We start from the raw sequence: 14,116 nt of genomic DNA, 5'->3' as shown, positions 1-14,116 counted from the left end.
GATAAAAACTCTCCAGAAAGCAGGAATAGAAGGAACATACCTCAACATAATAAAAGCTATATATGACAAACCCACAGCAAACATTATCCTCAACGGTGAAGAATTGAAAGCATTTCCCCTAAAGTCAGGAACAAGACAAGGTTGCCCACTTTCACTACTACTATTCAACATAGTTTTGGAAGTTTTGGCCACAGCAATCAGAGCAGAAAAAGAAATACAAGGAATCCAGATTGGAAAAGAAGAAGTAAATCTCTCACTGTTTGCAGATGACATGATCCTCTACATAGAAAACCCTAAAGACTCCACCAGAAAATTACTAGAGTTAATCAATGAATATAGTAAAGTTGCAGGATATAAAATCAACACACAGAAATCCCTTGCATTCCTGTACACTAATAATGAGAAAATAGAAAGAGAAATTAAGGAAACAATTCCATTCACCATTGCAACAAAAAGAATAAAATACTTAGGAATATATCTACCTAAAGAAACTAAAGACCTATATATAGAAAACTATAAAACACTGGTGAAAGAAATCAAAGAGGACATTATTAGATGGAGAAACATCCCATGTTCATGGATCAGAAGAATCAATATAGTGAAAATGATTATACTACCCAAAGCAATCTATAGATTCAATGCAATCCCTGTCAAGCTACCAACAGTATTCTTCACAGAGCTAGAACAAATAATTTCACAATTTGTATGGAAATACAAAAAAACCTCGAATAGCCAAAGCAATCTTGAGAAAGAAGAATGGAACTGGAGGAATCAACCTGCCTGACTTCAGGCTCTACTACAAAGCCACAGTCATCATGACAGTATGGTACTGGCACAAAGACAGAAATATAGATCAATGGAACAAAATAGAAAGCCCAGAGATAAATCTACGCACCTATGGACACCTTATCTTTGACAAAGGAGGCAAGAATATACAATGGAGAAAAGACAATCTCTTTACCAAGTGGTGCTGGGAAAACTGGTCAACCACTTGTAAAAGAATGAAACTAGAACACTTTCTAACACCATACATAAAAATAAACTCAAAGTGGATTAATGATCTCAACGTAAGACCAGAAACTATAAAACTCCTAGAGGAGAACATAGGCAAAACACTCTCTGACATACATCACAGCAGGATCCTCTATGACCCACCTCCCAGAATATCAGAAATAAAAGCAAAAATAAACAAATGGGACCTAATTAAAATTAAAAGCTTCTGCACATCAAAGGAAACTATAAGCAAGGTGAAAAGACAGCCTTCAGAATGGGAGAAAATAATAGCAAATGAAGCAACTGACAAACAACTAATCTCAAAAATATACAAGCAACTCCTGCAGCTCAATTCCAGAAAAATAAATGACCCATTCAAAAATAACTAAATAGACATTTCTCCAAAGAAGACATATAGATGGCTAACAAACACATGAAAAGATGCCCAACATCACTCATTATCAGAGAAATGCAAATCAAAATCACAATGAGGTACCATTTCATGCCAGTCAGAATGGCTGCTATCCAAAAGTCTACAAGCAATAAATGCTGGAGAGGGTGTGGAGAAAAGGGAACCTTCTTACACTATTGGTGGGAATGCAAACTAATACAGCCACTATGGAGAACAGTGTGGAGATTCCTTAAAAAACTGGAAATAGAACTGCCTTATGACCCAGCAGTCCCACTGCTGGGCATACACATCGAGGAAACCAGAATTGAAAGAGACACATGTACCCCAATGTTCATCGCAGCACTGTTTATAATAGCCAGGACATGGAAGCAACCTAGATGTCCATCAGCAGATGAATGGATAAGAAAGCTGTGGTACATACATACAATGGAGTATTACTCAGCCATTAAAAAGAATTCATTTGAATCAGTTCTAATGAGGTGGATGAAACTGGAGCCTATTATGCAGAGTGAAGTAAGCCAGAAAGAAAAACACCAATACAGTATACTAATGCATATATATGGAATTTAGAAAGATGGTAACGAAAACCCTGTATGTGAGATAGCAAAAGAGACACAGATGTATAGAACAGTCTTTTGGACCCTGTGGGAGAGGGAGAGGTTGGGATGATTTGGGAGAATGGCATTGAAACATGTATAATAGCAATATAAGAAACAAATTGCCAGTCTAGGTTTAATGCAGGATACAGGATGCTTGGGGCTGGTATACTGGGATGACCCAGAGGGATGGTATGAGGAGGAAGGTGGGAGAGGGGTTCAGGATGGGGAACACGTGTACACCTGTGGCAGATTCATGTTGATGTATAGCAAAACCAATATTGTTAAGTAATTAGCCTCCAATTAAAATAAATAAAATTAAATTTAAAAAAATAAAGGGTCTTATACCACTCTCTGTGACACCTTTAAAATTTTGGCCCAAAGAACATTTTTGTATTATTGTTATTGGAGCTGAATTCTAGAATGCAAACTTGTTTTCAATGAGAGAACTCTTCCAGCACTACAAGACTTTGATCATAATTCAGAGAAAATCCCTATAATAACATTTAAGGTTAGCCACTAAAAGGTGTACTTTCAAAACAGGAAAGGAAATAGTCAGCTCAGCCCATATTTACAAAAAAAAAAAAAAAATGAATTTCAACAATTTCTCGTGGCTGTTAGCTTGAATACACAAGTAAACCATTCCCATGTCAAAAATAAAAACATATACTTTAAAATTTAAAAAAGCTTATTTGTAGTTATTTATAATAGATATAAATTGGCTGTTAGATTTTAAATATTCCAGAGGTCTTAAGTTCTAACCTGACATCATGAAGGTTATTGCCTCTCTATAATCAATAGAGCAGATTGAATTAAAGTGTATGACCTCTACTATGAAAAATGATTCCATAAGCAAATGGAAATGAAGAGACAATAGAAAGACATCAGAACCAAAACAGCAAATCATCTTGTCAAGGAATTATCTTGTGATCTCAGCAAGCAGATGCATTAGCATCACTCTGTACATGTCTGCTACTCCACAAATATCTTGGGTAGCTTTAGCAACCACTCAAAATGTGGTCACCTGGGAGCTTGTTAGAGGCACAACCTCAGACACATTCCGGCCCTACTGAATCAGAATCTGCATTTTAACAAGAGCTCTAGGTGATTTGGATGCATAATAAAACTTGAGAACCACTATTTCAGAAATTTTGAAACCCCATTTTTTTCTTAATTCAGGGCAATGATGCAATCAGTGATTAACTCACGCAAGCTATCTTTTCAAGGAAGACAAGGAATACAGAAACCCTAGGGAGGTACAAAGAATTTTCTTCAAGGTATGGGGTAAAGAATCATGTCTGTATAGAAGGAGGGATTAAAGAGTTTCTCTACAAGCATATATTTTCCATAAGGTTGAGAAAACATCCAATATCCATACAAAGAATGAGGAAGTAGACAGACAGGGACACTGGAATATTCTTCTGCCCCAAAATACCAGCAACTCTTTTCACCACTGGGGCTTCCCAGGTGGCTCAGTGGTTTAAGAAAAAAAAAAAAAAATCTGGCTGCCTAGCAGGAGATGAGGGTTCAATCTATGGAACAGGGAGATCCCCTCAAGAAGGAAATGGTAACCCACTGTAGTATTCTTGCCTGGGAAATCCCATGACAAAGGATCTTAGTGGGCTACAGTCCATGGGTTTGCAAAGAGTCAGACATAGCTGAGTGACTAAACAACAATTATCTTGTCACTTCTAGAAATTTTATTTTTATCTCTGAAATGTATCCTCAAGTATCCTAAAGAAAGGGAAACCAGTATCAGTAATTTTAGTCAGACATTATATTGAAGAAAAATTCTATCTGCAAATCTGAATAGCAGTTGAAGAGAGCCCTAACTGCTCTTGATCTATTCCAGGTATTTTCAATTGTTGTTCTGAATTTGCATTTTTCTAATTGTGGCAAAGGGTATAGTTAAGTAAAAGGACTTGAAATGCATGTCAGCTATTCATTCATTCATTTATTCAAACACTTCTGGGACCATCTGGGACAGTCCCCAGATTGTGTATAGGTGCTAAGTGCTAGAAATACAATGAAAAAGACATAGCTTCTGCTCCCTCAAAACACAGCCAGCCGAGACAGCATACAAAACAGTAATTACACTGAGATGTTTTTAGTGCACAGAAGAAAACAGAAGTTGCTCAAATATAATAATAGAACCTTCTTGAAAGCATTCAGAGAAAGAAACACATGGTCTGTGACTTTGACTTCACCACTGTATGTATGTCATTAAATTCCATTAGCCTCTGTATGTCATAATTATTTAAATGTAGCTTACAACTGCCTCAAGGCATGTTTTTAAAAGCATCCCATTATTGAGGGTGCTAAAAAGCAGCCACACATATTACTATCAATTACTACTGGGAACACCTAGAGCAGAACGTTTTGTAAACAGACTGAAACATACAACTCCAAATAAATGCCATCCTTGCAAAATATGTCACCTTCAGTGGCTTACAGTTATTTGATTTGTGAGTTCTGAAGTACTGACTGATTTTTAAATTTATAACAACGAATTTAACAGCAATTGGATGTTATTTACAAATAAAATATCATAAATGTAACTATTTTTATGGCAAAGCCAACATTTGATAACGACAACTCTATAACAAAAGGTAATTAATTTGTAATGACTCAGGGGAAAAAAGACTGAAAGAAAGTATGTATAACCTTTTAAAAGCTGGTTTTATTAGGTTGGTGCAAAAGTAATTGCAGTTTTACACTGCTGAATTTTGTTGTTTGATATTTGGATCAGTTCAGTTCAGTCACTCAGTCGTGTCTGACTCTTTGTGACCCCATGGACCACAGCTGACCAGGCTTCCCTGTCCATCACCAGCTTCTGGAGCTTGCTCAAACTCATGTCCATTGAGTCAGTGATGCCATCCAACCATCTCATCCTCTGTCATCCCCTTCTCCTCCTACCTTCAACCTAATACATTCTTAAATAAATGTGGTATGTTGTACAGCATTCTAATGTGCATTTCTCACTTTATTATTTTTTGCTAATGACTTACTACTTGCTGTTTATTTTATATTTATTTTACACTAACGAAATGATGTTAGACAAAAAGCAAATTCAAGCAATTTTCTTATTTGAGTTCAAATTGGGTTATAAATCAGTGAAGACAATTTGCAACATCAACGAAATGTTTGGCCCAGGAACTGCAAATGAACCTACAGTGCAGCAGTGGTTCAAGAAGTTATGCAGTGCTCGCTTCGGCAGCACATATACTAAAATTGGAACGATACAGAGAAGATTAGCAAGGCCCCTGCACAAGGATGACACGCAAATTCGTGAAGCGTTCCATATTTTTATTAGTACGGCCACTATGGAGAACAGTGTGGAGATTCCTTAAAAAACTGGAAATAGAACTGCCTTATGATCCAGCAATCCCACTGCTGGGCATACACACTGAGGAAACCAGAAGGGAAAGAGACACGTGTACCCCAATGTTCATCGCAGCACTGTTTATAATAGCCAGGACATGGAAGCAACCTAGATGCCCATCAGCAGATGAATGGATAAGAAAGCTGTGGTACATATACACAATGGAGTATTACTCAGCCATTAAAAAGAATACATTTGAATCAGTTCTAATGAGATGGATAAAACTGGAGCCTATTATACAGAGTGAAGTAAGCCAGAAAGAAAAACACCAATACAGTATACTAATGCATATATATGGAATTTAGAAAGATGGTAACAATAACCCTGTGTATGAGACAGCAAAAGAGACACCAATGTATAGATCAGTCTTATGGACTCTGTGGGAGAGGGAGAGGGTGGGGAGATTTGGGAGAATAGCATTGAAACATGTATAATATCATGTATGAAACGAGTCGCCAGTCCAGGTTCGATGCACGGTACTGGATGCTTGGGGCTGGTGCACTGGGATGACCCAGAGGGAGGGGAGGGGAGGGAGGAGGGAGGAGGGTTCAGGATGGGGAACACGGGTATACCTGTGGTGGATTCATTTCGATATTTGGCAAAACTAATACAATATTGTAAAGTTTAAAAATAAAACAAAATTAAAAAAAAAAGAAGTTATGCAAAGGCAACAAGAGCCTTGAAGATGAGGAGCACAGTGGCCAGCTATCAGAAGTTGACAACAACCAATTGAGAGCAATCATCGAAGCTGATCCTCTTACAACTACATGAGAAGCTGGTGATGAACTCAACATCAAGCATTCTACGGTCATCTGGCATTTGCAGCAAATAGCAAAGGTGAAAAAGCTCGATAAATGGGTGCCTCATGAGCTGACCACAAATCAAAAAAAAAAAAAATCATTGCTTTGAAGTGTTGTCTTCTCTTATTTTACACAAGGATGAATCATTTCTCAATCAGACAGTGGGACGTGTGACACAGAGGACTGTATACCACAACCATCGACGAACAACTCAGTTGGACTGAGAAGAAGCGCCAAAGCACTTCCCAAAGCCAAGTGAAAGTGAAAGTCGCTCAGTCGTGTCCGACTCTTTGCGACGCCATGGACTATGTGGTCCATGGAATTCTCAAGGCCAGAATAATGGAGTGGTTAGCCTTTCCCTTCTCCAGGGGATCTTCCCAAGCTAGGGATCAAACCCAGGTCTCCTGCATCACAGGCAGATTCTTTACCCGCTGAGCCACAAGGGAAGACAAATTTGCACCTAAAAGTGTCATGGTCACTGTTTGGTGGTCCACTGCCTGTCTGATCTACTATAGCTTTCTGAATCTGGCAAAACCATTACATCTGTGAAGTAGGCTCAGCAAATCAGTGAAATGCACCAAAAACTGCAATGCCTGCAGCTGGCATTGGTCAGCAGAAAGGACCCAATTCTCCATGACAGTGCCTAACTGCATGCTGCACAATCAATGCTTACAAAGTTGAATGAATTGGGCTATGAAGTTTTGCCTCATCCTCCATATTCACCTGATCTCTCGCCAATTGACTACCACTTCTTCAAGCATCTCAACAACTTTTTACAGGGAAAATGCTTCCACAACCAGCAGGAGGCAGAAAATGCTTTCCGAGTGTTTGTCGACTCCCAAAGCACGGATTTTTACTCTACAGGAATAAACAAACTTATTTCTCATCGGCAAAAATATGTTGATTGTAATGGTTCCTATTTTGATTAACAAAGATGTGTTTGAGCCTACTTATAATGATTTAAAATTCATGGTCCAAACCACAATTACATTTGCACCAACCTTATACGTTAAATGCGGGATGAATGAACCTTATGATCACTAGGCTAAGAAAGTTCTCAGCTCCCAATCTCTTCTGAGGTCAAAAATAATTTTATATCAATTGACAAAATGTATCAAAATCCTCCCAAGTTAAAACATACTCCAGAAGAGTCATATGTGGGCTTTATATAACAGATTATATTTAGGTAGACAAATAAGTAGAGACTAGAGTATGCTCCTTGGTCTTTCTAAAATAATTGTGAAACTGAAACTTCGTTTGTAATGATTAGGTAGACAAATAAGTAGAGACTAGAGTATGCTCCTTGGTCTTTATAAAATAATTTGAAACTGAAACTTCCTTTGTAATGATATTCCTTTTAAAGTACCCTTGAAGGTACCTCTAGCTTTAGGATGTTCAGATTTGGCCATTCTGTTGGGTTTCAAATGATGGTAGACTACTATTTCAGAAAATGTATGCATGTGTGCATATAGGTATTGGAGACTTTTCTCTTAGATTGCATTTTTAGAAACAGTATTGAGGTATGTCACATTGCCTAAAATATTTTGGAAGATTCTTTTCTAAGTTACCTCTTAATCACTTTAAATGAAGCAAATCATTTCTCCCTCTCTGGGTAAATCTGATTTTTAAAATAGCTAAGAGTCATTCAGATACAAATCTGATGAATTACATAATAATCATGAGACCGTTTTTCTAAACATCAGGCTATGGGGGAAAAAAGCATGATTACAAAGATACTGATTTTCTTACAATGCTTATGAACCAATTACAAAAACTACTCTTAATTTCAAAAAATATAGTAACATTGGCATAAACATAGGATACAAAGTTCACTAATAATTTTGTTCTAAAAAAAATGGATGAGTTATTTATGCATAACTAGACACAGTTTATCTGGGCTTCCCTGGTGGCTCAGACGGTGAAGAATTCACCTGCAATGCAGAAGACCTGGGTTGGATCCCTAGGTCGGGAAGATCTCCTGGAGAAGGGAATGGCTACCCATACCAGATTTCTTGCCTTTAGAATCCCATAAATAAAGGAGCCTGGAGGGCTACAGTTCATGTGGTCGCAAAGAGTCAGACATGACTCAGCGACTAAGCCCACACACAAACATGGTTTATCTCTACCTTATTTTATGTAAATATGGTGATAGCAATGTAGGAAATGACTTATATGATGATACATTTCTCTAGATCAAGTTTTTTAATTGTGGGCATTATGACTTCAATTTTTATTTTCAGTTCCTAGGAAAGTTCCTTACACAGAACTGGCACTCAGTATGGAATAAATAAGTAAATGAGAGTAATCGAGTACTTTGGCAGAATTCATATAATACTGTGAGCTATATCATGCATGAATATAACCATACTTCTATACTAGTCTAACTTAAAGAAATTCTAGATCAGCCCTAAAACACCTGAGGAGGCAATGAATAATAAGAACTTCTTATCTAGAAATCATCCAAGCAAAATATTTTTAAAGAGATGACAATTTTAGAACAACACATTCAAATATTTATCAGCTTCCTCATACACATAAACTACAACATCAAACTAAGAATTCATATTCTGGCTAGAGTCCTCAATTTTTATACAATTATGAGAACAAATACACTTCACTCTCACCATTCACTCCCACCAAACACCCACAAGCCCATTCTGGGTTCTTGACAATGTTGTTTTTCACAGAGTATACTTGAATCTTCAAGGATTACAGCTAATGAATTTTCAAAAATTAACTATTAATTTAAATTTGTCTATAACTTTGTAGGTTTATAGTGGAAATGTCATTCATATACAGAAATATGTTTTGAATAATATGTATATAATTCATATGCTTAGAGCAGATGTGTGTGTATGGTATAAATGAGGCTTTCCTTGTGGCTCAGATGAATCCACCTGCAATGCAGGAGTCACAGTTTCGATCTCTGGATCAAGAAGAGCCCTGGAGGAGGTCATGGCAATCTACTCCAATATTCTTGCCTGGAGAATCCCCTGGGCAGAGAAGCCTGGTGCCTACAGTACATATGGTCATGCAGAGTTGGATACAACTGAGTGACTAACACACACACGATATAACCAAGCACATTATGTGAAGACAGTTAAGAAAATATAGATAAGTGGAAAGAAAATGTCCCCAAAACAAATTGAAATTTAAATTCCTAAGAATGAATTACCCAGAAAACTCAGTAGATTTTGCTCCTACTACATTGAGAAAAAAATGCATCATAGATCTTATAAAAAATTTTAAGTATGCAAAAACTTAGGGCCCAAAAATCTCTAGTCAAAGCTCCATGTCTCATCCTAAGCTTTATTTCCACATGTCAGAAAATGTGTCATACATGAGTAGTTTAAATATATATATATATATATATATATATATATATAACCAATGTCAGTAAAAGTCTCATCCAAAAGGAAAAAAAATTAAATTTGATTCATTTCACCCTGACTACTTCTAGCAAACAAAAGCATAAAATCAATGTATTTTATATGTAGTGTAATAGACTTTACAAGAAATAATGATTCAAGAAATATGAATACCATTTGATCATTTATTTTTTAAATGCTCTAAGAGCAGCAATAAAAGAAAATCTGCTCCAAGAGTTTGTGTTCACCCAAAGCAAAAGGCCTGGCAGAAATAAAAAATATAAATATTAAAGGAAATTAAGCAATGGTAATAATTCATGATTCCAAACTCCAAAGACTTCTTTTAAAATAGTACAAGACTCTTCAATCCTGAAGCAAGAGAATAGACTCATGGACACATTGAAACTTGATGCTCCTTCAAAGAAAGTGGAAAAGGTAAGGGCATTCCACATAAGGGCAGTGGAAAAGATCTAAGAAATCAGTTACACCAAGATAAGTAAGACTTTCACCTTCTAGAGATATCTTTCTTCCAAGACTGCAAATTCCACAAGGAGGTATAAGATCAACAGAAATCAGGAGAAAGGAATTGCTCTTTTCTTTCCTCAGAGGCTTCCATGAGAAGTAGCTCAGACTTACAAGCACTCATCCTGAAAAAATTGGTTGAAGACCTGACTTCAAATCATTTAAACAGCCGTCTATCTGTAGTAAGCCAAAAAGTGAAAAGCATAGCGAACTATCTTGTGTGTATGTCATCTCCAGTTTACTGTGGTAGGGTCTGAGTGTTTAAAATATATACACCACACAGGCTCATCACCAAACTATAATCTAGAAACAATTCCAATTACAATGGAGACAATCCTAAAGATATTGGGAAAATGCTCACAATTGTTGATTGAAGTCCAGACAAACCATTGCAGACACTTGCTATCTTGCCTCCAACATAATCAGATGTTCAGCGGCATTAAAAATTAATACTTTGGGGAGGTCTACTGAGGGTAAAAGCACAGCATGAGGTTCTATCCTTTTAAGTAATCGTCATAATATACTGTGGGCTGCTAGCATGATATGTTCCTAATGAGAACCCAAGGAATCCCTTCACTAGCAATACTTTCAAGATTAAAGAAAAAACATTTTTTATCTTTTTCTCTTAAAAAATTTGAGACCCAAAGAAGGACCATGGGATTAACAGATAAAAACCGCTGTACATAAAAAGAGATAAGCAACAAGGATGTAATATATAGCACAGGAAACCATATTCAATACCCTGTAATAACTTATAGTGGAAAATAATCTGAAATATATATTATATATATATATATATATGTAATATATATTATGTCTACAACTAAATCAATTTGCTGTACACCTGAAACAAAATACTATAATTATACTTCAATAAAATATATTTTATACATACATAGAATTCAGACTTAAGTTGAAGAAAGTAGGGAAAACCAAGAGGCCATTAGAGTATGACCTAAATCAAATTCCTTACGATTATACAGTGGAAGTGGCAAATAGAGTCAAAGGATTAGATCTGATAGACAGACTGCCTGAAGAACTATGGATGAAGATTGGTAACACTGTATAGGAAACAGTGATCAAGACCATCCCAAAGAAAAAGAAATACAAAATGGTTGTCTGAGGAGGCCTTACAAATAGCTGTGAAAAGAAGAGAAGAGAAAGGCAAAAGAGAAAAGGAAAGATATACCCATTTGAATGCAGAATTCCAAAGAATAGCAAGGAGAGATAAGAAAGCCTTCCTCAGTGATCAATACAAAGAAATAGAGGAAAGCAACAGAATGGGAAAGACTAGAGATCTCTTCAAGAAAATTAGAGATACCAAGGGAACATTTCATGCAAAGATGGACACAATAAAGGACAGAAATGGTATGGACCTAAGAGAAACAGAAGATATTAAAAAGAGGAGGCAACAATACACAGAAGAACTATACAAAAAAGGTCTGTTTGACCCAGATAATCATGATGGTATGATAACTCACCTAGAGCCAGACATCCTGGAATGTGAAGTTAGGTGGGCCTTAGAAAGCATCACTACGAACAAAGCTAGTGGAGGTGATGGAATTCTAGTTGAGCTATTTCAAATCCTAAAAGATGATACTGTGAAAGTGCTGCACTCAGTATGAGAGTGAATTTGGAGAACTCAGCGGTGGCCACAGGACTGGAAAAGGTCAGTTTTCATTCCAATCCCTAAAAAATGCAATGCGAAAGAATGTTCAAACTACCACACAATTGCACTCATCTCACACGCTAGTAAAGTAATGCCCAGAATTCTCCAAGCCAGGCTTCAACAGTATGTGAACCATGAACTTCCAGATGTTCAAGCTGGATTTATAAAACACAGAGGAACGAGAGATCAAATTGCCAACATCTGCTGGATCATCAACAAAGCAAGAGAGTTTCAGAAAAACATCTACTTCTGCTTTATTGACTATGCCAAAGCCTTTGACTGTGTGGATCACAACAAACTGGAAAATTCTTCAAGAGATGAGAATACCATCTTATCTGCCTCCTAAGAAATATGATGCAGGTCAAGAAGCAACAGTTAGAACTGGACATGGAACAACAGACTGGTTCCAAATCAGGAAAGGAGTATGTCAAGTCTGTATATTGTCACCCTGCTTATTTAACTTATATGAAGAATATATCATGAGGAATGCTGGACTAGATGAAGCACAAGCTGGAATCAAGATTGCTGGGAGAAATATCAATAACCTCAGATATGCAGATGACACCACCTTTATGGCAGAAAGCAAAGAAGAAAACTAAAGAGCCTCTTGATGAAAATGAAAGAGAAGAATGAAAAAGTTGGCTTAAAACTCAACATTCACAAAACTAAGATCATGGCATCTGGTCCCATCACTTCATGGCAAATAGATGGGAAACAGTGGAAACAATGCCAGACTTTATTTGCGGGGGAGGGGGGGGGGCTTCAAAATCATGCAGATGGTGACTGCAGCCATGAAATTAAAAGATCCTTGCTGCTTGGAAGGACCTATGACCAACCTAGACACCATATTAAAAAGCAGAGACATTACTTTGCCAGTAAAGGTCCATCTAGTCAAAGCTATAGTCTTTCCAGTAGTCACGTATGGATGTGAGAGTTGGACCTTAAAAAAAGCTGAGTGCCGAAGAACTGATCCTTTTGAACTGTGTTGTTGGAGAAGACTCTTTCGAGTCCCTTGGACAGCATGGAGTTCAAACCAGTTAATCCTAAAGGAAATTGGTCCTGAATATTCATTGGAAGGACTGATGCTAAAGTTGAAACTCCAATACTTTGGCCATTTGATGCGAAGATTAACTCATTTGAAAAGACCCTGATGCTGGGAAAGATTGGAGGCAGGAGGAGAAGGGGATGACAGAGGATGAGATGGTTGGTTGGCATCACCGACTCAATGGACATGAGTTTGAATAAACCCCAGGTATTGGTGATGGACAGGAGGCCTCGCGTGCTACAATCCACAGGGTTTCAAAGAGTCCAACATGACTCAGCAACTGAACTGAACTGAGAACTCCACTGTGTTGTAAAATCTGGCTCAAGTTACCTTCATCTCTTAGCAGTATTATTGAAATAGCCTAGTGGTCTTCAAAAGAAGAAGTGGACAACAGAGGATGACATGGTTGGATGGCATCACTGACTCAATGGACATGAACTTGAGTAAACTCCCAGTGATATTGGAGGACAGAGAAGCCTGGGGAGTTGCAGTCTTTGAGGTTGCAAATAGCTGGACACAATTTGGGCATTGAACAAAAACAATAAAGTAGTCTTCAAAACACATTTGCTTACATACTCCTCTAAACATTTCTAAGTCAACAACTGAAAATTTCATTATGCATTTAAATTGCTGTAAAGGATGAACTTTTTTATTTTACATATACCTCATGGAGATCCAACCAGTCCATTCTAAAGGATAACAGCCCTGGGTGTTCTTTGGAAGGAATGATGCTAAAGCTGAAACTCCAGTACTTTGGCCACATCATGCAAAGAGTTGACTCATTGGAAAAGACTCTGATGCTGGGAGGGATTGGGGGCAGGAGGAGAAGGGGACGACAGAGGGTGAGATGGCTGGATGGCATCAGCAACTCGACGGACGTGAGTTTGAGTGAACTCTGGGAGTTGGTGATGGACAGGGAGGCCTGGAGTGCTGCAATTCATGGGGTTGCAAAGAGTCAGACACGACTGAGTGACTGAACTGAACTGAACATGGAATCATAAAGTCATATCAATTTAACCCCATCTGCCAATTAAAAATATGAATAAGCACTTTTTTAAAGAGGTAGAAATAGTAAACTCTTTTCTTTACTAATTAAACTTGTGTTTCCATTCTGTAACCACCCAGAAGTTTATATTACATATACTACTATATTACATATATTATATACATATATTTTATATGGGTTTATATTGTTGTTTTGGAGAAGGCAATGGCACCCCACTCCAGTATTCTTGCCTGGAAAATCCCATGGACGGAGGAGCCTCGTAGGCTGCAGTCCAAGGGGTCGCTAAGAATCAGGCATGACTGAAGACTTCACTTTCACTTTTC

At 37.4% G+C, this 14,116-nt stretch overlaps 1 non-coding gene across 1 annotated transcript; it reads left to right on the top strand.

Moving 5' to 3' along the window:
* The first annotated feature begins 5,202 nt into the window (after positions 1-5,202).
* Positions 5,203-5,309, top strand: LOC112448181 (U6 spliceosomal RNA). Its single transcript, XR_003036569.1, has one exon. It is a non-coding gene; the product is annotated as a U6 spliceosomal RNA (small nuclear RNA).
* Positions 5,310-14,116: the final 8,807 nt, after the last annotated feature.

Source organism: Bos taurus, chromosome 9 (assembly GCF_002263795.3).
Source record: "Bos taurus isolate L1 Dominette 01449 registration number 42190680 breed Hereford chromosome 9, ARS-UCD2.0, whole genome shotgun sequence".
Taxonomy (NCBI): Eukaryota; Metazoa; Chordata; class Mammalia; order Artiodactyla; family Bovidae; genus Bos; species Bos taurus.
Note: the sequence above shows the minus strand (reverse complement) of the source record. Positions and strands in the feature narration are given on the sequence as shown.